Raw genomic sequence first — 25,649 nt, 5'->3', positions numbered from 1 at the left:
ACGTTCACGTGTCTGACTTCTCAGCATCTTTTCTCGATCAATATCGCAAATAAAAAAAAAGAAAGAAAAGCCCTAATTTATACTAAAACAGTTTTAATAAAATGGGGGCCTTTTCTTGTTTGGAGGCCTCAAGCTAGGGCTTGGCCCATTAAAGCTATTGGGCCGGCCCTGAGCATGCTGCTGATCATGAGATGCAACACAAACAGGTATGGCCCAAAGTTGGTTCAAATGATGGCCTGTATATAAAAAGGCTTGAAAACGTAAAACGAGAACAAGATATATGCACCAACATAATGAACTGGAGCTATTTCTGCCAATTACTCTTAACGCATCAATTAATCTTTGTTTATCAAACAAAAAATCATTACTAATATGTAATGTAAAATTTTAGTTAGTGAAGTGTGGGTCGGTCAACGTAAGATTTTATTGATATATAATGTAAGATTTTGTTAGTTGCATTTCTTGGCATGTTTTATAACACTTAAACACTCAATTTTCGCCATATATAATGCGTTTATCGTACATATATCAAATTCTTTTGTGAATATCTTGTTTCGTGGAGTGGAGTCTACTTTGGATCGTTTTATTGTTTTGTGTAGGTGCGGGGCAGTTGGGAGTGACAACAAGGGGTCTTAGAAAGAATTGACAAGCCAAAACGTGTGATCGGTTTCAAGAAAAACGAAAGTAAAGAAATTAAGTGAAACACGAGATACCAAGATAAGCTAGTGGAGTATGGAGCTCAAGATAGTATGGGCTGAAACTTATAATCTAATTATTCAAGTGGAACTAAAGTTATATCACAAGATAGCTTATAAATCGTTCATGGGCTGCGCAAGGAATTTAGACGAAAGATTAAAGAAGGGCTCTATTTAATAAGTAGGCTTGACAATTAATTAAGAGTGACCAGATCATGCACTTGGGCTAGTGGGCCTCAATCGAAATTTGTTTGTGTGAGCAGCAAGAATATTAAAGAAAACATTCGTTAGGGATTTGGGATGGATCATCGTTTTGACGGCAGAGAGCATACAACCTTTGGGTTTTTGTTTCTTGTTTTGTAAGCTTTATTATTTTTAATGTTTTGTTTATTGAACGTTTTGATTGTTTTAGCCACCATGTCCGGCTAGATCAATTTAATTTCAACACTAGTGTTTGATTGATTCGAAACTTATGTGAAACGTTTATGTGATTCGTCTGTTTGAATGGTTTGTTTGTTTAATTCTTGTGCTTAAACGTGGTTCTATTCCGGTATATATTAGATTGTTAATAAACTTGATCACCTTATTAATTTTTCTAATAAAGTTCATCAATATTTAAAACCCTAATCAGTTTTTAAGTTTTGGTAAAAGAAACAAATAATATTTTGTGTTTGTCTATGAACCCAAAATCATTATAGAATTAAACAATATAATTATACACTCCGAACGGCGTGGGTGTTTGATTATAATCGATACTTCTATCACACGACCCGCACACTAAGATCCGAACGGCGTGAGATTGGAGTAGCGGGTTGACTCTAATCACCGAACGGCGTGTGATTAGACATTAGATAGAGTGGATGTCCGAACGGCGTGACGTCTAGTATTGATACAAACCGTTCAACTAAAAAGTCATTGCACCATAATTGTTAATGATCATAAGCTAGAATTAAATCAAGTAATTGCCTTAGTGTTGGAATTAGTTTTTATATATTTGAATTCACTTTTCTTTTATAAATTTGTTTTCGTTAATTTCAAATTTAAATCAAAACCCCCTTTTAAAACAATCGTGTCTAGACCTGAAATATTTCTGGTATAATTTAGTTAGGACACGAACCTTACTTTCGCTCATACTATTCTTAGTGTGTTAAGTTGGTTTATTTTATTTGCTGGATTCGACACCCAACAAATTGGCGCCGTTGCAGGGGATACAGCGATTTTAACCCTTTTATGCCAAGATTCTTTCCCAGGTCTTTTTGTTCAGGTACACCGCTTGAGATTGACCCAGAGATTTTGAAAACTTCAAAGAAATTAAGAAAGCAAGCAAAACTCCAAAAGAAGTCAGCAAGCTCCTCAAACTCTACATCCTCATCTCTTGTCATCAACACTAGGCAAGACACTCCCTTGTAAGTGAACCCGAAACCGTATCACCACAAATAACTCCACCATAATCACCAACCCCATAACCTAACTCACCTACTAAAACCACCACCATGGCAGCTGAACAAACCCTTAGACAATGGGGCACCCATGATGTCACCCAACAACCACTTTGCATTAACTACCCTGCTATGGAGAACTTCGAGCTGAAATCCGGTCTCATTCACTTATTACTCTCCTTCCGAGGTTTAGAAAATGAAGACCCTCACAAGTTCCTCAAGGAGTTCCATGTTGTGTGTTCTGGCATGAAGCCACACAACATCACTGAAGACCAAATCAAGCTAAGGGCATTCCCCTTTGCTCTCCAAGACTCAGCAAAAGAGTGGCTCTATTACCTACCACCGGGGTCGGTAACTACTTGGAATGGTCTTGCAAGGCTTTTCCTAGACAAGTACTTTCCAGAAGTTAAAGCATCCCTCCTACGTAAAGAAATTATCGCGATCAAACAAGCAAAAAGGGAAGCTTTACACACTTATTGGAAAAGGTTCAAGAAATTATGTGCACGGTGCCCCCAACATGGCATATCCGAGCATCAACTCCTTCAGTACTTTTGTGAAGGATTGGCACCGATGGAGAGATGTTTAATAAATGCATCTAGTGGAGGGGCTCTACTCGATAAAACACCAACTCAGATCCGAGCCTTAATCACCTCAATAGCCGAAGATACAAAGCATTGGGCACAAGAAGACGGATGGTATGATGACACACCATGAGGAGTCAATGAGGTGAACACTCCTCGCATTGAAACTCAACTTGCTGAACTAACGAAAGTCGTCATGCAATTGAAAAGCAAAGGTACAGAACCACAAGCCCAAGCTTGTGGTATATGTCTACAATTTGGGCATCCTACAGATATGTGTCCCACACTACAAGAAGATGTTGAACAAGCACAAGCAATGGGAGGTTACTCGGGACAAAATTCGAGACATTATGAGCCGCCTCGAGGTAATCAGAATTGGGGAAATACTTCTAATATGAGCTACTTGCAAAGACCTCCACCATATCACTCACAGCCTCCATTCCAAATGCCTATTCAATAACATAACTTCCAACCTCAACAATAAATACCCGCACAACAACAAGCGAGTAGCTCATGTATGTCTTTAGAAGATATCGTGAAAAGTCTAGCCACAAGTACTCACACTTTCCAGCAGAAGACTGAAGCTAGCATCAAAAACTTGGAACAACAAATGGCTCAGCTTGCTAGCTCGGTGAGCAAGATAGAATCTCAAGGTAAATTACCCCCACAAACCGAGAAAAACCCAAAACACAATGTTTGTGCCATTACCTTGAAATACGGTGAGGAAGAAGTTGTTATAGAAGAGAAGGATAATAAAAAGGATGAAGCATCAAAGCCGGTTAAAAGTGAAGCAAAATTTTATCCTCCACCTCCATTTCCTGAAAGACTTCGAGGCACAAGGAAAGAACGGAAGAACAAGAAATCATGGAGACGTTCCGGAAGGTAGAGGTAAACATTCCACTCCTTGATGCCATTAAACAAGTTCCACGGTATGCAAAGTTCCTAAAACAACTGTGCACATCAAAGAAAAAGCTCAAAGGTACTGAAACAGTCAAGGTAAGTGAAAATATTTTAGCAGTGTTACAAAAGAGATTACCCACAAAGTGCAAGGATCCGGGTGTTTTCATCGTTCCTTGTAAATTGGGGAATATTACTTTGCCTCATGCTATGTTGGACCTTGGAGCCTCTATTAACGTCCTACCCTACTCAATTTTCAAAACACTTAATGTTGGACCGTTAAAGAGGACCGAGGTGACCATTCAATTGGCCGATCGATCCGTAGTATACCCAAAAGGTGTATTAGAGGATGTGTTGGTCCAAGTGAATGAACTAGTATTTCCAGCTGATTTTTATGTGCTACACATGGAAGATGATGACAAACCAAATTCCTGTTCGATTATACTTGGTAGACCATTTTCAAAAACTTCAAAGACTAAAATCGATGTTTATAATGGCACTCTTTCAATGGAATTTGACAGGGATGTTATAAATTTTAATATAGATGATGCTATACGTTACCCGAGTGATGTCTCATCTTTGAATTATATAGATTTCGTTGAACCACTCATTGATAAATGTGTTGAGTTGTCTAACAATGGTGTTTCAGTCTTAGTTTTAAACAGAAGTACATATGGAGTTTCATCAAATGAGCATAATGAAAAATTCAAGCTTGGGGAGGAATTGACGGAAATTGATAAACGGAAGAAAGAAAGGCCAAAAGCACGAAAACTAAAGTTACCGAATATTGGCAAAAGGCTTCTTCCGTTTATGGTGGCACCCGATTAAACAAAACTCTAACGAGGAATAAGTCTAGCCAAAGACAATAAAGAAAGCCGCTTCGCGGGAGGCAACCCGTGGTTTCGTTTTTTTTTATTTTTGTTTAATTTTAATAAAAAAATTATAAAAAAAAAGTTTTCAACCAGGTGGTGTGAAAGTAGTTTTGGTCAGAACGTTTACCCCGCTGTGTTAAAATTCTCTACAAAAGTGACCCGGCCGCGTAGAAATTTAATAAATCATTTATACCACTGACCTGGGCGTGTCAAAATCTACCCGGCCGGGTAAGGGTTCTTGAAAAAAAATTATTTTGTTCTTGAAAACCCTAACACCCAGGTCTTCAGGTCTTCATCACAACTTGTTTATCCCAAACCTAAGTCTAGCCACAGCCTACCTTCAACACACCACCACCGATGAGCCTCACAAGTTTCGTCTCCGATTACCAGCAAGCCGACCACCACCACATCGGTCACTGTTAACTCCGCCTACCTTCTCCACCCCGGCTGTACCTCTGTCGCCGCCGCAAACCGCCATCTCACCCACAGATTTAAACCCTGAATCCACACCTCTATCTTTGTCCAGCTTAAACTTCAAGCAAGCTTCAAGATTTTGATCATCAGTTTTGGGATTTAAAATTGTAATCACACAATTTCAAGAGTTTAATAATCACTTTGGGTGGTGACCATGTTCACAGAAGAGTTCCTTTATTCCTTATTTTACAACTTGGTATTGCATCACAACCACTTGGTTCTGTTGGTCGTTGACTCATGGGTAGATACAAAAGATTGGTTTGAACCGTTTCACCACCACCGGCTATTTGTTTGTGGAAAGAAATTTCAAGCCGAACTGCTCCTTCCACTTTAGTAGTTCCGTTTCACGCCTCACTTCAAGCCTCGAGGACGAAACCGAATTTTAAGCTTGGGGAGATTAAAAAGGTATTTTCGTTTCATGCATTGAATTTAAAGTTGTATATAATTTGCATTAGTACCATATGTGAAAAAAAAGAAAAAAAAATGAAAATGTTTTAAAAATGTTCCTTGAATATAGTTTTTTGCGTTAAAGTGGGAGATGATATTTATCGGAAATTGGTTTTTCAAATTACTAATAATATGAGATAAATAAAAGAAAACGTACTTAACTTGGGATGTGTCGGTAGGCTCAGCCTTGAAAATGAAAGGGCAATTTGATAAAATGGGTCGGAAATCTCTTGTGAGTAAAACGTTTTGTCCGTGGAAGATAAGAAATGAAAGGTCTGGCCATACTCAAGCCTCAATTCTTGGTATGAAAAATGAAAATATTATAAAGTTTTAAAATTTGAATACGTTATCATATGATTCTTGGGTAGGTTTAACGTTAGAGTATGTCGTGTAGCCTGTGATATAAATCGTAAACTGCTTAGTTTTAGTGTTTTACACATCATTGGCGTATGGTTTTATAACCTTAAATCTTGTATTGATGGGATGCCCCGGGTCCGGAGACTATGGGTCTGTATGCCGACTATTCATCTAGGTATTCACAATTCCTAAGTGGGGTTGTGAATATTTAAAATAAAGCTAAAAAAGAGCAAACCCGCAGTTTTCTACCACATAAGTCTTTAAACATGATCACAAAAAGTACAAAGTACAAATACATTCCAGACTTGATCATCCACGCTGTTAGCCATGTGGGGTCCCCTTGCTCGCGTCTCATTACCATTAAGAAACGGACCACAAGGGACACGCCAAATGTAAGCCCTACGGATGAAATTTTGCATACTCACCTATGGTAATGGTTCGGTGTATTGCTTGATAACGAGGGTATGTTATGTTGTGGGGAACACTAGCTATTAATTAACTGAACCTTAATCATATCTAATGGCTGCTTGGTAGACTTTGATGCTTAAGCTTAGGTGGATAAACAATAGCCTTGATCATCTTAACTATTCATTAAAAATTAGAGCAACAAAAGTTTTAAATTTGCTAATTTTGAGGTTTAAGTCAACTTGGGGTGGTCTGGTCCGGTAAAAGCTGAAAATAAGCGGGTCTTAATTGTGTAAACCACTAAGTAATGTTAATGTCGGATCATATTTGTCCCGGTAAAAATTAAGGCATGGGTTTAAGTAGACAACAATATCGGTGATCGCGGTTTTTGTGTTTTTCTAAACTTTAAAAATTAACGTATATGTTTTTAAGACTGAATTTTCCGATTCTGATCCAACTGCATCAACTTTTTTTCCGGACGCATAATATTAAGAATCGTAGTTACATGTGTCGGTACTTCCCGAATTCAAATGAATGAAAAATGACATGTTAGTTATGATCTCATTACAAATCATTCCGGTACCAAAACGGGCTTTAAAAGAATGAAATAAAAAAAAAAGAAAATTCCCCTAGATTTTTAGTTCTTGGTTTATACTATTTTTGACTTCCTTGAGGACAAGGAAAGGTTTATCGTACATATATCAAATTCTTTTGTGAATATCTTGTTTCGTGGAGTGGAGTCTACTTTGGATCGTTTTATTGTTTTGTGTAGGTGCGGGGCAGTTGGGAGTGACAACAGGGGTCTTAGAAAGAATTGACAAGCCAAAACGTGTGATCGGTTTCAAGAAAAACGAAAGTAAAGAAATTAAGTGAAACACGAGATACAAAGATAAGCTAGTGGAGTATGGAGCTCAAGATAGTATGGGCTGAAACTTATAATCTAATTATTCAAGTGGAACTAAAGTTATATCACAAGATAGGTTATAAATCGTTCATGGGCTGCGCAAGGAACTTAGACGAAAGATTAAAGATGGGTTCTAATTAATAAGTAGGCTTGGCAATTAATTAAGAGTGACCAGATCATGCACTTGGGCTAGTAGGCCTCAATCGAAATTTGTTTGTGTGAGCAGCAAGAATATTAAAGAAAACCTTCGTTAGGGATTTGGGATGGATCATCGTTTTGACGGCAGAGAACATACAACCTTTGGGTTTTTGTTTCTTGTTTTGTAAGCTTTATTATTTTTAATGTTTTGTTTATTGAACGTTTTGATTGTTTTAGCCACCATGTCCGGCTAGATCAATTTAATTTCAAAACTAGGGTTTGATTGATTCGAAACTTATGTGAAACGTTTATGTGATTCGTTTGTTTGTTTAATTCTTGTGCTTAAACGCGGTTCTATTCCGGTATATATTAGATTGTTAATAAACTTGATCACCTTATTAATTTTTCTAATAAAGTTCATCAGTATTTAAAACCCTAATTAGTTTTTAAGTTTTGGTAAAAGAAACAAATAATATTTTGTGTTTGTCTATGAACCCAAAATCATTATAGAATTAAACAATATAATTATACACTCCGAACGGCGTGAGTGTTTGATTATAATCGATACTTCTATCACGCGACCCGTACACTAAGATCCGAACGGCGTGAGATTGGAGTAGCGGGTTGACTCTAATCACCGAACGGCGTGTGATTAGACATTAGATAGAGTGGATGTCCGAACGGCGTGACGTCTATTATTGATACAAACCGTTCAACTAAAAAGTCATTGCACCATAATTGTTAATGATCATAAGCTAGAATTAAATCAAGTAATTGCCTTAGTGTTGGAATTAGTTTTTATATATTTGAATCCACTTTTCTTTTATAAATTTGTTTTCGTTAATTTCAAGTTTAAATCAAAACCCCCTTTTAAAACAATCGTGTCTAGACCTGAAATATTTCTGGTATAATTTAGTTAATCTGTATCCCTGAGGACACGAACCTTACTTTCGCTCATACTATTCTTAATGTGTTAATTTGGTTTATTTTATTTGCTGGATTCGACACCCAACAGATTTTAGTATTAAATATATTAAAATGTTAAAAAAAAACATAAAGGTAAAATTGATATATAATGTAAGATTTTATTTTTTATTCTAAAAAAATAAAATATTACATAAGTTACAAGTCTTATGTATGTAAAGACAAAATTATATACATACAAACATGCACATTATCAGTATTTTAACCAAGTGTTGATTGATATTCATCGGCGGATTTAAGGGAGGGTCAAGAGGGTCCATTGACCCTCCAACCAAATTTATTGTAGATCGGAGTAGGTTTTTTTTCTTTTTTTATAGCTTGACCCTCTCGTTTACTTCTTACAAAGTGCTTAGAGTAAAAAAAATAAGTAGATATATTGTGTTTCTGGCAAGTGTTGGCCTGCAAAACTATGAAAGTGAAGAATGAAGAAGATGAAAAGAGTTGTGGGCATGAAGAAGATGACAAAAGTTGTTGGCTCTGTATTCTTAAATTAAATGGGTTTATGGGAATGTGGGCCATTTAAATGAATCATTTTAATATAAGCCCATATTCAAACCTAATATCTTATTGGTAATTTATTTTCACTTTTCACCTAGTGCATAGTAATCAGAAGTCAGCCTTCACTTTACAACTACTACTTTTCAATTTTTTTGGTGTTTCTTTTCCCTACTGTGGCCCCATCTCAAAAGACAATATGAAGTAAGTTAACTCTATTGTATTTTGGTTTCTGTTTTAATTAATTGTTATTATATAGTATGTTAATACTTTATGATTTTAACCATCGTAAATTAGGAATGTTGTTGTGTAGTTATCTTTTACGTAGTTAATTTACAAGATCAGTTAATATTTTATATATGATCTAATCTTGAACTTATTGTTTTATATAATGATTGCGATATTAGTTTTTAGTATTTGTGTATGTAGAAACGCTTCCATCACAAACTATTTTGGTAAAACACCCCAACCAAGCATCGAGACTCCATCAAGTTCGTCAAATGCCAATGAAAATAATAATAAAAGAAGTCGAGAAGAAGTTGAAGTATTGGAAGATGAAATTGTTGGTGACGCAGCCTTGCGCAAACCAATAAATGATTATTCGATTAATATCTGAGATGAAGTAAGGAGACGTTATATAACGAAAGGTGCTTTCCAACCGAAAGGTCATAATTTTCCCAAAACACAAATTTGTGGACAATTGAGGAAGGTTCAAAAAACATGGTTTGATCGTTCTTGTTGGTTAGAATATAGCGCATCAAAAGATGCGGCGTTTTGTTTGTGGTGTTATTTGTTCCCTACCGGTAATAGACATGGGGATGAAGTATTTATCAAGCATGGTTTTAGAAACTGGAAAAGGGCATTTGAAAATTTTCGTGATCATGAAGGAGGTCAAAATAGTAGACATAATCATGCTAGAGTTCAGTTTGAGTTATTTAAAGATCAAAGGCACAATCTTGAAAATGTATTGTCACAACAATGTAAGCAAGATGAGATTGTTTATCGTGTTCGATTAACCACTGTTGTTGATGTGATTCGATTCCTTTTAAATCAAGGTTTGGCTTTTCGCGGGCATGACGAGTCTATAAGCTCTAATAGTCGAGGTAATTTTCTTGAACTTGTCAAATGGTATTGTGAGCGTAATGAGGAAGTAAATAAGGCGTTTAATTCAAAATCACATGGAAATAATCAGTTGACTTCGCCTAAAATCCAAAAAGAAATAGTTAATGCATGTGCTACTGAGGTAAGAAAGATTATTGTGAACGAGGTTAAAGATAAATTTTTTTTCTATTTTAATTGACGAGTCTCGTGATTATTCTATAAAGGAGCAAATGGCGGTGGTTTTGAGATATGTGGATGATGGTGGAGAAGTGATTGAACGGTTTGTCGGGGTAGTACATGTTACTGACACCATTGCATCATCCCTAAAAAGTGTTATTGATAATTTTTTTGCAAAAAATAATTTAACAATGTCAAAAGTTAGAGGTCAAGGTTAAGATGGAGCTTCCAATATGCGTGGAGAGCTAAATATATTGAAGTAAAAAATTTTAGCTGAAAATAAGTTTGTGTTTTATATACATTGTTTTGCACATCAGTTACAACCGGTAGTTGTGGCCACGTCATCTAAATATGCATCTATAAGTTCTTTTTCTGATTACCTTACAAAGATTGTGAATATTGTCGGAGCTTCATGTAAAAGGAAAGATTTGATTCAACAAAAACAACATGATGATTTTGTGAAACGAATTGAAACGGGTGAAGTATGTACAGGAAAAGGTAAAAACCAAGAAATGAGTTTAGCCCGAGCTGGTGACACTCGTTGGGTTTCCCATCTTAAAACTATACTTCGACTTTTAGACTTGTGGAAACCAGTGAGAGAAGTGCTTATTTGTCAAGAGAGAACACTGATGCAAAAACTCGAGGCAATGCGCTTGGTATGGCTGAGAAAATGAAAACTTTGAGTTTGTCTTTATTGCCCATTTAATGTTAAACTTGTTAAGAAAGACAAATGACCTATCACAAGCCCTACAATTGAAGAATCAAAATATTGGTAATGTGGTTCGATTGATTGAAGATATGAAATATGTTATAAAGAAATACAGGGATGATGGCTGGGTGGAGCTATTGAATGAAGTCACCACATTTTGTTCTAAAAATGAAATTTATTTGCCTAATATGGAAGACGTTATTCCTGGTCGAGTTAGAAGGACAATTGATGATGAGCCACAAACATATCTCCATCGCTTTCGCGTTGATATTTTTTATCAGGTGCCTTACTCTCATTTATTTTTGTTTTTGTTAATAAAGTTCAGCTTATAACATTTTTTGCTAGCAAACTTTTTATATTTTATTTCCACATGATTCTAGGTTGTTGATCTTCTTCTTAATGAAATGAATGAGCGTTTTACTAAGGCAAACTCGGAGTTGCTTACATGTATAGCGTGTCTAGACCCTAGAGACTCATTTCAAACTTTTGACCATGAGAAGTTACTACGGCTTGCTGAGTTATATTCAGATGATTTTAATGGTTTTGATCTCGGACAACTAAGGATACAACTTGATTGGTACATTTCAAATATGAAAAGTAATGAAGTTTTTTCCGGTCTTCATAATATTGGAGAACTTGCAAAGAAAATGGTTCAGATGAAATATCATATTACATATGACCTTGTTTATCGACTAGTTGAGTTGGCTTTGGTCTTGCCGGTTGCAACAACTCCTGTTGAAAGATAGTTTTCCGCGATGAAGTTTATCAAGACTGATTTACGTAATAAGATGGGTGATAATTTTCTCACAGATGCATTGGTGTGCTATGTAGAGAAAGATATCTTTGCAAGTGTTGAAAATGAAGCAATTCTTCAACGATTTCAAGCTATGGGACCTCGAAGATGCCAGTTACCGACTATCGGTAAAAAAAAGTAATATGTGTACACTTTTGAATTACGAATGTAAAACAATTATATTACAACCCCCATTTGGAATTTTCTGGTTCCTCCACTGTTGATATTGAATACGATTAGTAAACTATAGATGAAGGTAATAGACTCAGACTTCTCAGCCGCTTGGCAATGTCCTTATTCAACTTGAACCCCTTAAGAACTGGTAGACCCAATCACCCATATTAATTTGAATTACATGTTAATACCCTCCCTTAATTCAAATTCCTGAACTCCCAACTGATGTTTGAAGTACACAAACTTTTCTAGAATTGACCTTTTTATCAACGTTGACTTTTTTTTGGTTAACTGCATTGTGGTCCATATTGACTTTTTGACTACGGTTAACATTCCTGTTGTCAACATCACAACATAATGGATAACAAAAGCATTCTTGGTATGCCCGGTACACAATCACCAAATCAATCTATTGAAGCCATTGTCTTAATGAAAGTTAATGAAAGTTACTTAAGATCAAACATTTAACTCAATAAATATATGGATTATATGGGCAGAGTTGTGGAGATTTTAGCGGGTCAGTTCGGGTTTAGAATTAGCATCGGGTGGAAAATTGATAATTTGGGTAAAGGCTGAAAATAAAAAAAAGGTTGAGGGTAGTTCTCAGCTTTACCCGAATGAGACCGAATGACCTACAGATAAACCCGAGCCCAGAACAATATCCAAGCAGTTCGGTTTGGTATTCAGAACAAACGGGCCAGTCACCTTTTGCTGGTCACAATCCGGACAACAAATATTGAAAAAGCTGATTTTAACATGACAATTTTCACACATGCATTTCATCGAGCAGTGGTGTGCATATATTATATACGATCAGAACAGAATTGGTTATCGTTTTTTATTTCAAGTATAACCTGTAAATATGTTTTTGACAGAATTGATTATTGTTAGTTCAGCACATTCGAAAGTATATTTCGTAATTCTATACAAATTGTCCATAAATTTTTAATAAACTACTTCAAATTTACTTGATTAAATTTTCAATAAAACATTACACCTTCATGATATTGCTTGACAAATCCCTAAATAAAGAGAAAATTTTGAATAAATCGATAACCTTTATTTGTTTTAAATACTTGTATATTGTAACCGTACATTATTACTATATTTACTAAATTAACATATACATTTTAAATTTTTATAAATAATATTTTATTGTTTTAATTTATAAGCTCAACGAAATTGTATGTTAATACAATGTACAAATTAAATTACGTAATAACGTTTTTAAATATATTTTCAAAAGTTAAAAATATTATTTTGAAAGATGTTATATATACTTGTGCTGTCAATCAACTAAACTGTTGGGATTTCGGTTCAATGCGTTACTTGGCGTGCAATGTTAAGTAACATGATTTAAATATGGAGTGGATAATTGCAAACAATTAAATGTGCTTAGATTTAATTGTTAGTATAATTATTATGTCCTAATATTTAGCAATCATAATTGTAGTCTAAACGCGTGCTTTGGGGTTAGAGATTGTAATTGAGTTTTGTGAAGTTTCTCAATAATAATATTCGTATTCGTGTGCGAGTTCGTGTTCGATACCTGGTATCAGAGCCTTAAAGAAGAAGACCTGCGACCTGCATCTGTGATCACATTCATACTCCAACAGTAGCCTGCAATCAACGATCGACGTGTACCTACCACCGGAAACAAAACCCGCGACGTGAGGGAACTTTGTCCGATTATCAGAAACCTGCAATTGTGCAATTGTCGAAGGTTCGTTCAGCTAAATCAGAGCAGTAATAACCTGAGTTCTGATTTGGAGAGTTCAATCGGTGGACGATTGAGTTGTTTGAATCTGGTCAGCAAAAGAAAAGAATATCAAGTGGTGGTTGGTGATTAGAATCCTGTTCTTTTGTTGAGGTAACTGTAAAGAAGGTACAATTATCAAGGTGGAGGTTGTTCAACCTCTCACGTGACTTATGGTTTGTTTTGACCAAGGAGTTTAGTTTGATAAAAAAAACCATTCAGTAAAGTGAATTCCATTATTGCATTATTTATTAATAATTCACCAAACAAATAGAGTCCATGATCTGGAAGGCTCAAAAGCAAAACTAGTGCTGTTTCAATTGAAAGAGAATCACTTGTGTTTGCTTCTGAAACCGAAAGGCATGTTCGGGTCAGATTCGGAATTGGGTTTAATCGTGTAGGCTGGAAAATTGAACCAGTTACACCAAAGGATTTTTCAAAAACATGCAGCCGTAAAAACAAGATGGGTGACGCGAGCCAAACGGGAAAAGAGACGATCTCTGGGTCGTTTAAGTGTCCGCGTTTGAAGAAAATGAACTACATGATTTGGAATATGCATATGGAGGTTATTTTTGGGATTCATGGAGTTTGGGATGTAATTAACCCGGGCTCTAATGACGCGAAGAAAAATAACATTGCGAAGGCGCTTCTGTTTCTGTCGATTCCCAAGGAACAAATACTCCAAATCGGTAATTTTAAATTGGCAAAAGAGATGTGGGATGCCATAAAGTCAAGAAATATGGGTGCGGAACGTGTGAAGGATGCTAGACTTCATACGTTAATACGTGAATTTGACGGTATGATGATGAAAGAAACCGAAACCATTGACGAGTATGCCTCGAGAATGACCGCGACCCTTCTAAAGCAGCCACACTTGGACAACCGTATGAAGAAAGGAAGCTAGTCCAGAAATTCTTCACAAGCCGGCCGAGCCGGTTTATCCAAGTTATAGCATCCCTCGAGCAAGTGTTAGACCTTAAAATAGTCGGTTTGGAGGATGTTGCCCGGAGGTTCAATGCTTATGAGGAGCGTATCAAAGGGCACGTGTTGCGTTCTGAAGAAGGTAAACTTTTGTTTAATAATTTTGAATCCTCTTCGAATTCGAATTAGTTTTCACGCGAATCGAGTAGGGGCGCGAGAAAGGTTCGAACCGATGACGTGGTAATGGACGTGGTGGTGGACGTGGGAGTTAGAACCGTGGTTCACAAGGAGGGTCAACGAAGGGGATAAACGAAAGGGTAAAAAGGATTACTCAGAAGTTCAATGCTTTCGTTGTGATGTACTTGGTCACTTCGTTTCGAGGTGTCTGGTACGAAGGAAAGAGAGAGAAGCACATTTGGCCGAAGCAAAAGAAAAAGACCCGTCCCTCTATATGGTGCAGTGTGTTCAAGAAAAAGTGTACTTGAATGAACATAAGGTTATACCAAAATATTATGAGGGTGGTTCGAACGAACAAAACTTGTGGTATCTGGATAATGGAGCGAGCAACCATATGACGGGTAGTTTATCTATTTTCTATGAGTTAAATAAGCGTGTTAGTGGCAAACTTAAATTTGGAGATGGGTCTTATGTTGATATTTGCGGAAAAGGGTCGATATTGCTAGTCGATAAAATGGGGGAGCAACAATTATTGACCGACATTTATTATATTCCTAGTTTATAAAGTAATATTATTAGTCTTGGGCAAGCAATGGAAAGTGGTTGTGATATTCGTATGAAAGACGATTACTTGTTGATGTATGATGATCAAGGAAAATTGTTGATGCGGGTTACTCGATCCAAGAATCGTCTTTATACGATAAAATTAAAGACGGGGAAACCCGTGTGTTTACAAGCCGGGATTGATAATTTGAATTGGCTTTGGCACGCGAGAATAGGAAACCTAAATTTCGAGTCTATATAACAAATGGTGAAAAATAATATGTCGTTAGAATGCCAAAAGTTGATCAAGAAAATCAAATTGTGACTCGTGCTTAGTCGGTAAGCAAACGAGGAAACCGTTTCCGAAGTTGGCGAATTTTAGAGCAACCTGAGCGTTGGAACTAATCCATGGAGATTTATGCGGCCCCATTACTCCTAGTACCATAGCTGGAAATAGGTATGTGTTTGTCTTGATAGATGATTTTTCACTTTTCATGTGGACTTTTTTGTTGAAGGAAAAAAGTGAAGCGTTTGATTCCTTCAAGCGATTTAAAGTCATGGTGGAAGCGGAAAATAGTGAGAAAATCAAGACGTTTCGATCGGGAACCGATTGAGGGGGGAATTTACCTCTCGTGATTTCAATCGGTTCTCTGAAAACGAGGGGTTTATTGGCATTTAACCGCTCCATATACACGTCAACAAAACTGTGTCGTGGATAGGCGAAACCGTACGGTATTGGATATTAGTCGGAGCATATTAAAAGCGAGACAATAACCGAATTATATGTGGGGTGAAGCGGTGAGGCATTCAACCGATGTGATTAATAAAATTCCAACTCGATCGTTAAAAGACAAAACACCGTATGAAATATTACAAAAAAAGAAATCGAATCTTAAATTTCTTAAAGTTTTTGGATGTGTTGCGTATTCAAAAGTAGTTGCGGGAAATATTAAGAAGTTAGACGATCATTTGACTCGTTTAGTTTATCTCGGGAGTGAGAAAGGTTTGGCGGCGTATCGTTTATACAATCCATCGACTAAGAAAATTGTTGTGAGTCGAGAGGGTGACACGATGATTGACGAAAAGCAAAGTTGGAATTGGGTAAAAGTACCGAGGCAATCAACGAGAAGGATCGATCACCTGGCATGTTTTGGGTTAACTTTGGTGATGAAATTGATACCGGAGAAGGAACCGTTAATACCGAAAACATCGTGTCGAGCCCAGAGTCAAACTCTACGATTTCAAGTGGTGACGGGGGTGAAGAAGACGACGAAGAACCGATAGTCGAAAATGCTCCAACAAGCCCGAATGGTACAAGCAACACAGTTACACCTGAGCCGGGTGTCCGGAGATCATCTCGAGCCACGGTTACCCCGGTACATTTTAATGATTATGTCTTGAATTCGAGTATAATTGATGAAGATTTGTTATTGCTTGCTGACGATGAACCGGTTTGTTTTGATGATGCAAAATCGAAACCGAAGTGGGTGTCGAAATTGAGTCGATTAATAAAAATAATACGTGGACGTTGACCGAGTTACCACGTGGTGCAAAGGCGATTGGTTTAAAGTGGGTTTTCAAGGTTAAAAGAAACGCGGATGGCTCGCTTAATAAACACAAGGCAAGACTCGTGGAAAAGGGTTATGTTCAGCAACCCGGAGTCGACTTTGACGAGGTTTTTGCACCAGTGGCTAGACTCGAAATGGTTCGTTTATTATTATCTCTCACAGTGAATGGAGGTTGGGAATTGCATCACCTCGATGTCAAATCCGCGTTCCTACATGGCGAGTTAAAAGAACAAGTTTTTGCTACTCAACCGCTCGGTTTTGTTAAAAAGGGTGAAGAGCACAAAGTATACAACTTATCCAAAGCGTTGTACGGCTTAAGGCAAGCTCCGAGGGCGTGGAATACAAAGTTGAATGGTATTTTGTTAAATATGAAGTTTCACCGGTGCATAGAAGAACAAGCGGTATACCGAAAGAAAATTGGAGCCGATCTTTTAATAGTCGGTGTGTACGTTGACGACTTAATCATGACGGGTTCCAATTTAAACTTAATTATGGAGTTTAAGCGCGAGATGGCTTTAAACTTTGAGATGTCGGATTTGGGAAAGCTAACTTATTATCTCGGAATTGAAGTTTCACAAAGCAACGATGGGATAAAAATTAAGCAAGAAGCGTATGCGAAGAAAATTTTAGCAGAAGCGGGAATGGAGATTTGCAATCCTGATCAAATTCCGAGTATAAAAGTTTCTATATTTGAAGACGAAGAAGATTTTGATGCTACGAGATATCGAAAGATTGCCGGGTGTCTCCGGTACCTTTTACAAACTCGTCCCGACTTGGCGTATTCTGTCAGAGTCATAAGCCAGTACATGCAAAGCCCGAAGAAATCTCATGCAACTCTTATAAAGCAAATTCTTCGTTATATTCAAGGTACTCTCAGTTTTGGTATTTTTACACTCATGGGAAAAACGTGTTACTTGGTTATAGTGATAGTAGCCATAATATTGACCAAGACGATGGAAGAAGCACTACGGGGCACATGTTTTATCTTGGGTCTTCACCAATTACTTGGCGTTCTCAGAAACAGTGTACGGTTGCACTCTCATCGTGTGAAGCAGAGTATATGGCGGCAACTCGGCAAGCGTGATCGATGTCGAAAGTTCAATCAAAAACATTTATAAAACCTTTACTAGCTAGGGCAAGTAAGGTGTCGAATCCAAAGGGAATCAGTGGAAAGTGTTAATCAAGTTTAATGGCTTTCTAATTAATTATTCTAGGGTGGAAAAACGATGTCAAGCAGATTAAATAATGATTTGTTTGTAAACAGTTAGAGAAAAGTAACCAAACTCCAGGTTTCAGGTTGTGAAGCAGACTAGACCAATTGTTAAACCTATTTGGGAAACTCGATTGATTACACTTATAATCAAAAGACTAAATATTTGACCTCACTAATTGACATAACTTAATCCGAACAATTGGTTTGGATGAATAATAACATGATTGATTACCAGTTTTAAGGTTTGATAAATGTAAGTGATTTAATGGTAAATGATAAATGGGCCAATGACTCAAAGAACTTAATCCTAAAAGTTGATGACCACAAATCAATAAACTGATAAAAACACAAACATTCAATTATGAAAACTTGTTGAATGCATAAACAAATGTATAGATTCAACTAACCGAATGATTAACCAAATCCAAATCCAATATTAAGGTTCAAAATACCAAAAGATCTTGCTTACAAACACCACCCTACGCCCGAAGATGGTCACTAAAACTTTAGCCTAGCATATGCATCTTGAAGATCTTGATTCTTGGTTGAGATGATGAGAACATGGATGATTGTGGTGATTGGTAGGTGTTAGGATGGTATATGATGGCCTCCAAGATGTCCCAAGACTGATTATGATTGAATGATTTCGATATTAGGGTTTTTTGGCCTTAAATATGGAAGAAAAATCACCAAAATCTCTTTTTTCGTCAGACCAGACCGTAAGCTACGACCAGACCGTAAGCTACGGTCTGGCCACCGTAAGCTACTGTCAGACCGTAAGCTATGGTCTGGTCACTCTGCCTTACGGTCCTTCTAGGCCAAAACTGTTTTCTTCATAAAATCTTCGTTTCAACTCCGTTTTCCTCCCCGTTTGCGGCCACGTCTTCGTATTTCAATTCTCTATATTCTCATGGATCATCACTTTCATTTCACTCCATCATGAATGCTCCAAATTAGCTTCTTTAAGCTCCGTTAAGCTCCGCACACCTATAACCACCAACGCACTCAAAGTAATCATGTTCACAATATATAACTAATCAAAACACACGACTTTACACACTTAATACACATATTTCTACCCACACATCACATCCCCACACTTATCATTTGCTTGCCCTCAAGAAACTCTGATGCAACATATACACCTCGATCGACGGTTCATCAATTATAAGTATTAATACTAGTGAGGTATAAGGTCATACCCGATTCCCAAGAATTGACACTGTCAAGGTTGATAACCCACCAAATAATTTAATGATACATTTTAAAATTTTGAAACTGCCCAAACGAGTGTACTTTGTTTCCGGTTAAGGCACACATGGTCATACCCCTCATAATATAATATCTCTCCTCTCGGTTTAATATCTGGACTAGCAAAAGATGTGCTAGTATCATTCTGCTCTCAATATCACTCATAAGCAAATATTCATCCATAAAGCTGCTTTGACACAAATGCAAATCAAGAGGTCTTAAAAAGGGTTGTAACGGGGCCAAGTGTAAGGGTATGGAAAGGAATTTTTGAAGTAGCTAAGACGATCCGATCTGGCTTATTACAAAACAACTAAATAAACAATGACTTAATTTATTCCAACGACTAAACAACTAAACAAACTCGCTGACTTTCATTTACAACCAATACTGACTAGAACATTGACTCTTTTTGAGCTTTTCTTTGACTTTTATTATTATTATTATTTTGCTTTTTTTTTCTCCTTTTTTTTTACATAAACAAACTACTATATACATAACTGAATATACATTGACATATTTTTGGCTTTTTCCTCAATTATTTTTAAAATCATAACAATGAAATGCTTAATACTGGAACAAATACAAATACACAATCAAAAACAAATGCAATTACAAATAAACCTAGTAAGCCGGATTGTCTCGTAACATAATGTTGGGGTTAACCAAATTAAAAATAAGTCCAGAAAATGGTTTTCTAAGGGACCCAACCCCCGCCCCTCTCATTAACCATCCTCATATGTATAATGTATGTGGCCCCAACCCCCCAGTACCCACACTCTGGCTCATCCAGATGAGGCTTAACCTAATTGCCTCTATCACTTTTGCATTTTGCCAACTACGATCCCATAATCCATGAACATCAATGAAAGCACTCAAATGACATGTGTGTACTATATATTATATGTGTATTATATATATTTGGGTCAACTCACACACGTACCGGAGGAATAGGGTTGACGATATAAACATGTGTACCTGTTCCCATGACTCGTTATGCCCATCTAGACGGTTCATTTTAATTTTCTATTTTTGAAAACCATTTGCATGGGAAGACTTTCGAGAAGCTTAAAAACTGACCATGACCAAAGACCTCTACTTGACATTAATACTAGCAATTAACAAGTTAGAATTCCGCTATTTGCGCACAATCAAGGTACTCTAAGGCCAAAATTTTCAATTTTCCCCATCCCCACACTTGAGGTTGACATTATCCTTAATGTTTAAAAATATAACTTTTAAAAGAACATTAACGAGGACGGGTTAAAATTTACTGCTTATTATTTTATTTTTTTTTAAAACGGGCGTAATGTGATGGTCATAACAATTTATACAATTACACTTTTAACAATGCAACTAATAAAACAAAGAAAACTATGAAAGCGAAATCACCTGATATAGGTAACTCGTGTGCACTCGTGCTTGCTCCAGATGAACATGTCTCCTCAACTCACTCAACAATATCTGCAAACTCTCACACGTGTAGAAGCATGCTTCTCACAATACTAGAATATGCCTTTTAAACTGTTTGCAAAACTGTTGATTATAATTACCAAGCCGAGTTAAAAAAATTTCATAATTGAATTTGTTAAACGAGTAAAAATGTTAAAAGACCTAACTCACTTTCGTAGGACTCACGATTGCATTTAGCATATGCAACAAGCCCTTTAAACCCCCCGTAGCCCGGGTGGACGAGTAAGGTCTCGTGAGGGTTTATAGTGAACTACACCCACAAAGTTCAAATACAACAAAAATATACACGTACCTGAATCAACTGTAGCAAAGGGAACATGAAAGCACGTCGGATATCCAAAACCTCATAACTTAAAATTCTTTCATCGAAACACCATAAAACTCCGAATTTTCCGTGTAGCATCCCCACACTTGAATTTTGCTACAGTGGTACGCTTGAAATAAAACGGTTAAACAAACAAAAAAATAAAATAAAATACAAATTGAAATTAAAATCCGGGTTGCCTCCCGATTTGCGCTAAGTTTTTGTTAAGGTCTTCAGTCAGGCCGTTACCTGGTATGACGTTTACGGTGGTCTAAGCGAACACTTTCCTACCGAATTCCCTGTAAAAGCTCGGTAGTTGACACATCTTGGCTCCTCTTCTTCCTTCATGTTCAAGATGTCTAATAAACAATTATGAGTCGATGTGAATGAACATTTACCTTCAATGTTTCCCACATATGCCCGGCAACTCACACATCGAGCCCACACCCTCTTTCTTGAGATTAAAACACTAGGATTCGATCGTGGTCGAACCAAACATTTTCCCATCGAATTTCCCGTGTATGCTCGGTAATTAAAATTTTGTGCCCATACCTTCTTCTCTGTGGTGGACATGTGTGTAAACCGAATACAAGGCCACTTCACCATATTTTGTTCAAGGTCTTCCAAACTCACTTTCCTCTTCTTTGAACTTGCACCATTACCCCAATCTTCATTTATATGCGTGACCAAAATGGGAAAACGACTGGGATTCACCTTCACCTGGACCTGGGTTACTTCAGTCACCGGTTCTTTAAAGGTTACTATGTCTTCAATCGGGTCTAAACATTCAACTTCATGCCCCAAAAGATCCAAACTCTCCCCCTTTATATCCTCATCATCAACCACAACTGATGCATTCATTGGCTCTTCGGTAACTAGAGGAATTGGTGTGATATTATTCTCCAAAATCAGATCCTCAAATTCATTCTCTGAAAGATCTAGAGCCTCTTCTATCACTTCCTCATTAACCATGGCACCACTAGCCAACTTTTCTTGTTCTCGTTCAATTTGAGCCACCTCTTCTAATAGCTGACTCACCAGTTTATCTTGAGCGTCATTAAACGTCTCCTGGAGTTCTAACCTCTGATTATTGTGAGCTTCTTGATCTCTCTTCATCTCCTTCAGAAAATCTATAACATCTTTCCAAGAAACTTCTTTGTTACCCGAAGAATCTTCTTGATCTTGTTGATAATTTCTTTGATATGTACCACCATGATTATAATGTTGATGTACTTCCTCGTATATTGGTTGAGGATGTTCATGGCAGTAGTAGTCATCCTCCTCTTGATAACTTACAAAACTTGGCGTATCGGACCCTTCACTATCATAGTCCGAATCATCCTCAAACTGGTAACAATTAATTCTCTTCTGAGATTGAGAATTACTTTGATACGAGTTTTCGTGGTTACCTGTTGTTGACCCATAATAACCCTTATAATCATTATAATCAGATTGAGGCGATGAATAATTTTGGTACCGCATGTTGCGACCCTACTCGTTGAAGCTCCTTTGGTTATCTGACTTGTAGAAGCCTTGAGAGTTTGGTGAAGGTGGGCCATGATATGAATGTGTACGTTACGGGTCATCATCCTTCACGGCCTTATATCCTTCATGTGGGTCATAGACCCAACTCCACGTCATACTGAGTGCACATGAAACACACAAATACCAAACATAAAACTGACAAAAATAAAATAAAACTAAAAGTAAAAAAAACACTAAACTAACACTTTGCGCGTTGATTCCCCGGCAACGGCGCCATTTTGATCGATGTCGAAAGGTCAATCAAAAAAATTTATAAAACCTTTACTAGCTAGGGCAAATAAGGTGTCGAATCCACAGGGAATCAGTGGAAATTGCTAATCAAGTTTAATGGCTTTTTAATTAATTATTCTAGGGTGGACAAACGATGTCAAGCAGATTAAATAATGATTTGTTTGTAAACAGTTAGAGAAAAGTAACCAAACTCTAGGTTTCAGGTTGTGAAGCACACTAGACCAATTGTTAAACCTATTTGAAAACTCGATTGATTACACTTATAATCAAAAGACTAAATATTTGATCTCACTAATTGACAGAACTTAATCCGAACAGTTGGTTTGGAGGAATAATAACCTAATTGATTACCAGTTTTAAGGTTTGATAAATGTAAGTGATTTAATGGTAAATGATAAATGGGCCAATGTCTCAAAGAACTTAATCCTTAAAGTTAATGACCACAAATCTGATAAAAACACAAAACATTCAATTACGAAAAACTGTTGAATGCATAAACAAATGTATAGATTCAACTAACCGAATGATTAACTAAATCCAAATCCAATATTAAAGTTCAAAATACCAGAAGGTCTTGCATACAAACACCACCCTATGCCTGGAGATGGTCACTAAAACTTTAGCCTAGCATATGCATCTTGAAGATCTTGATTCTTGGTTGAGATGATGAGAACATGGATGATTGTGATGATTGGTAAGTGTTAGGATGGTGTATGATGGCCTCCAAGAAGTCCCAAGACTGATTATGATTGAATGATTTTGATATTAGGGTTTTTGGGCCTTAAATATGGAAGAAAAATCACCAAAATCTCTTTTTTTGTCAAACCAGACCGTAAGCTACGGTCTGGCCACCGTAAGCTACTGTCAGACCGTAAGCTACGGTCTGGTCACTCTGTGTTACAGTCCTGCTAGGCCAAACTGTTTTCTTCATAAAATCTTCGTTTCAACTCCGTTTTCCTCCCCGTTTGTGGCCACGTCTTCATATTTCAATTCTCTATATTCTCATGGATCATCATTTTCATTTCCACTCCATCATGAATGCTCCAAATTAGCTTCTTTAAGCTCCGCACACCTATAACCACAAACGCACTCAAAGTAATCGTGTTCACAATATATAACTAATCAAAACACACGACTCTAAACACTTAATACACATATTTCTACCCACACATCAAAGCGCAGCCGCGTGTCAGGCAGTTTTGCTAAAAGACTTGATAAGTGAGTTATTCGACAAGGATATTCAAGCAGTGGTGTTACGTATTGATAATACATTAGCAATAACTCTTGTGAAGAATCCGTTTTTCCATGGAAAGACCAAACTCATTAAATCTCGGTTTCACTACATTCGGGAATGTGTTGATCGTGAAGAGGTAAGTGTCGAGCATGTTACTGGTGTTAAGCAATGTGCCGATATCTTGACGAAGGCTCTTGGGAGAATCAAATTCAAGGAGATGCGGGAATTACTTGGAGTTGAAGACTTGTCGGTTTCGAGTTCAAAATTCCGGGGGTGATTGTTGGGAATTTCGGTTCAAGGCGTTACTTGGCGTGCAAGATTAAGTAACATGATTTAAATATGGAGTGGATAATTGTAAACAATTAAATGTGCTTAGATTTAATTGTTAGTATAATTATTATGTCCTATTATTTTGCAATCCTAGTTGTAGTCTAAACGTGATATGTTAGATTATAAATACCCTTGCTTTTGGGTTAGAGATTGTAATTGAGTTTTGTGAAGTTTCTCAATAATAATATTCGCGTTCGTGTGTGAGTTCGTGTTCTATACCTGGTACCAGTTCCATTACTAAACATATGGTTACAATGTACAAGAATGTACGTGTTTCTATCTATAATCTTTACGAAAGAGTCACAACATGGAATCTGTGTTGATAAATACTTTTAAAAAGTTGCAGGCTTAAGTTAAAACTTAGGATCAGATTATTTGTTGTAAACCTGGCAAACCGATGAGGCTGGTCAGGACGAGTCGTTTTAAAAAATAGCATGGGTCAAAACGGGTTATTTTACAAATTAGAAAGAATTACTGATAAGAAAAATACAAGGGTTCTGAAGCTAATTTGTCTATCATCATACTAAATACATGAAAAATGAACAATGAAAGTCGCTTTATTGTGAAATCAAAGCTAAAAAGAGTAGCGATTAACATTGTAAGGAGATACTCATGTTGTGACTGATTAAGACCGAGTATCTGTTGCACCACTGTTCTTTCAAGATGGTTGTAAAACCATACGACTCAAGTTGCTCCCTGGACCCATAAATACGCAGACCTTTCAATTGATAAATGCTCTGCGGACGACTTATGCCTGTACCTTCTATATCTAACACTTCCAAGCATTCTAAACTCCCAAGTTCATCCGGCAATTTCTTAATATTATCACAAAAGGTGATCTTCAAACGTTTTAAACTTCTCATCTTACATATATTATTCGGAATATCTAGTAAAGATTCAGAACCCGTTATGCGTAAGACTTCTAAACCCTCTAATTCACATATATTCTCAGGTAACTGTTCAAGAGCCAAACAAGAATAAAGTTTAAGTGATTTTAGATGTTTTAACATACAAATGCTATCTGGAAGAAGTTGAAATTGTTGCCTCCACAAAGATAGCATCTCTAAACTTTCTAACCGCCACAGGTCCTGAGGAATACTTCCTTCAAGCGTAAGCTCTCTTAAATGTTGTAAGCCACAGATAGTTGCCAAAATGTACTCAAGGTTTTTGCAAACGCACGGCCCAAAAGAAATAAGTTTCTCAAAATTTCCACTCCACGAAGGTCGAAGTTCAACATATTTACATGTAAACGTAAACGTTGACAAACTATGTTTACGATGCAGTGGAGATAGATCAACGCATTTTACATCTATTTCAAATGTAGCTGCAGAATCAAGATAAGCTGAGTCATGCTCTTTGTCAACCCTAAAATATGCAAAATTTAAGCAATGCTCTAATTTAAAGTCGACTAGGTTTTTTAGACATGCCACCGAAGCATTAATTTCTTGAAGATAAGAGCATCGT

At 36.8% G+C, this 25,649-nt stretch overlaps 1 protein-coding gene across 1 annotated transcript in view; it reads right to left on the bottom strand.

The window, feature by feature from the left end:
* LOC143588911 (TMV resistance protein N-like) overlaps window positions 1–25,649 on the bottom strand; it is a 58,258-nt gene that overhangs the window by 29,354 nt on the left and 3,255 nt on the right. The gene's annotated exons all lie outside the window — the stretch shown is intronic.

The sequence above is a fragment of the Bidens hawaiensis genome, unplaced genomic scaffold (assembly GCF_021521415.1).
Source record: "Bidens hawaiensis isolate Kalapana, Puna unplaced genomic scaffold, B.hawaiensis_p1.1 tig00001576_1, whole genome shotgun sequence".
In the NCBI taxonomy this organism is placed as follows: Eukaryota; Viridiplantae; Streptophyta; class Magnoliopsida; order Asterales; family Asteraceae; genus Bidens; species Bidens hawaiensis.
Note: the sequence above shows the minus strand (reverse complement) of the source record. Positions and strands in the feature narration are given on the sequence as shown.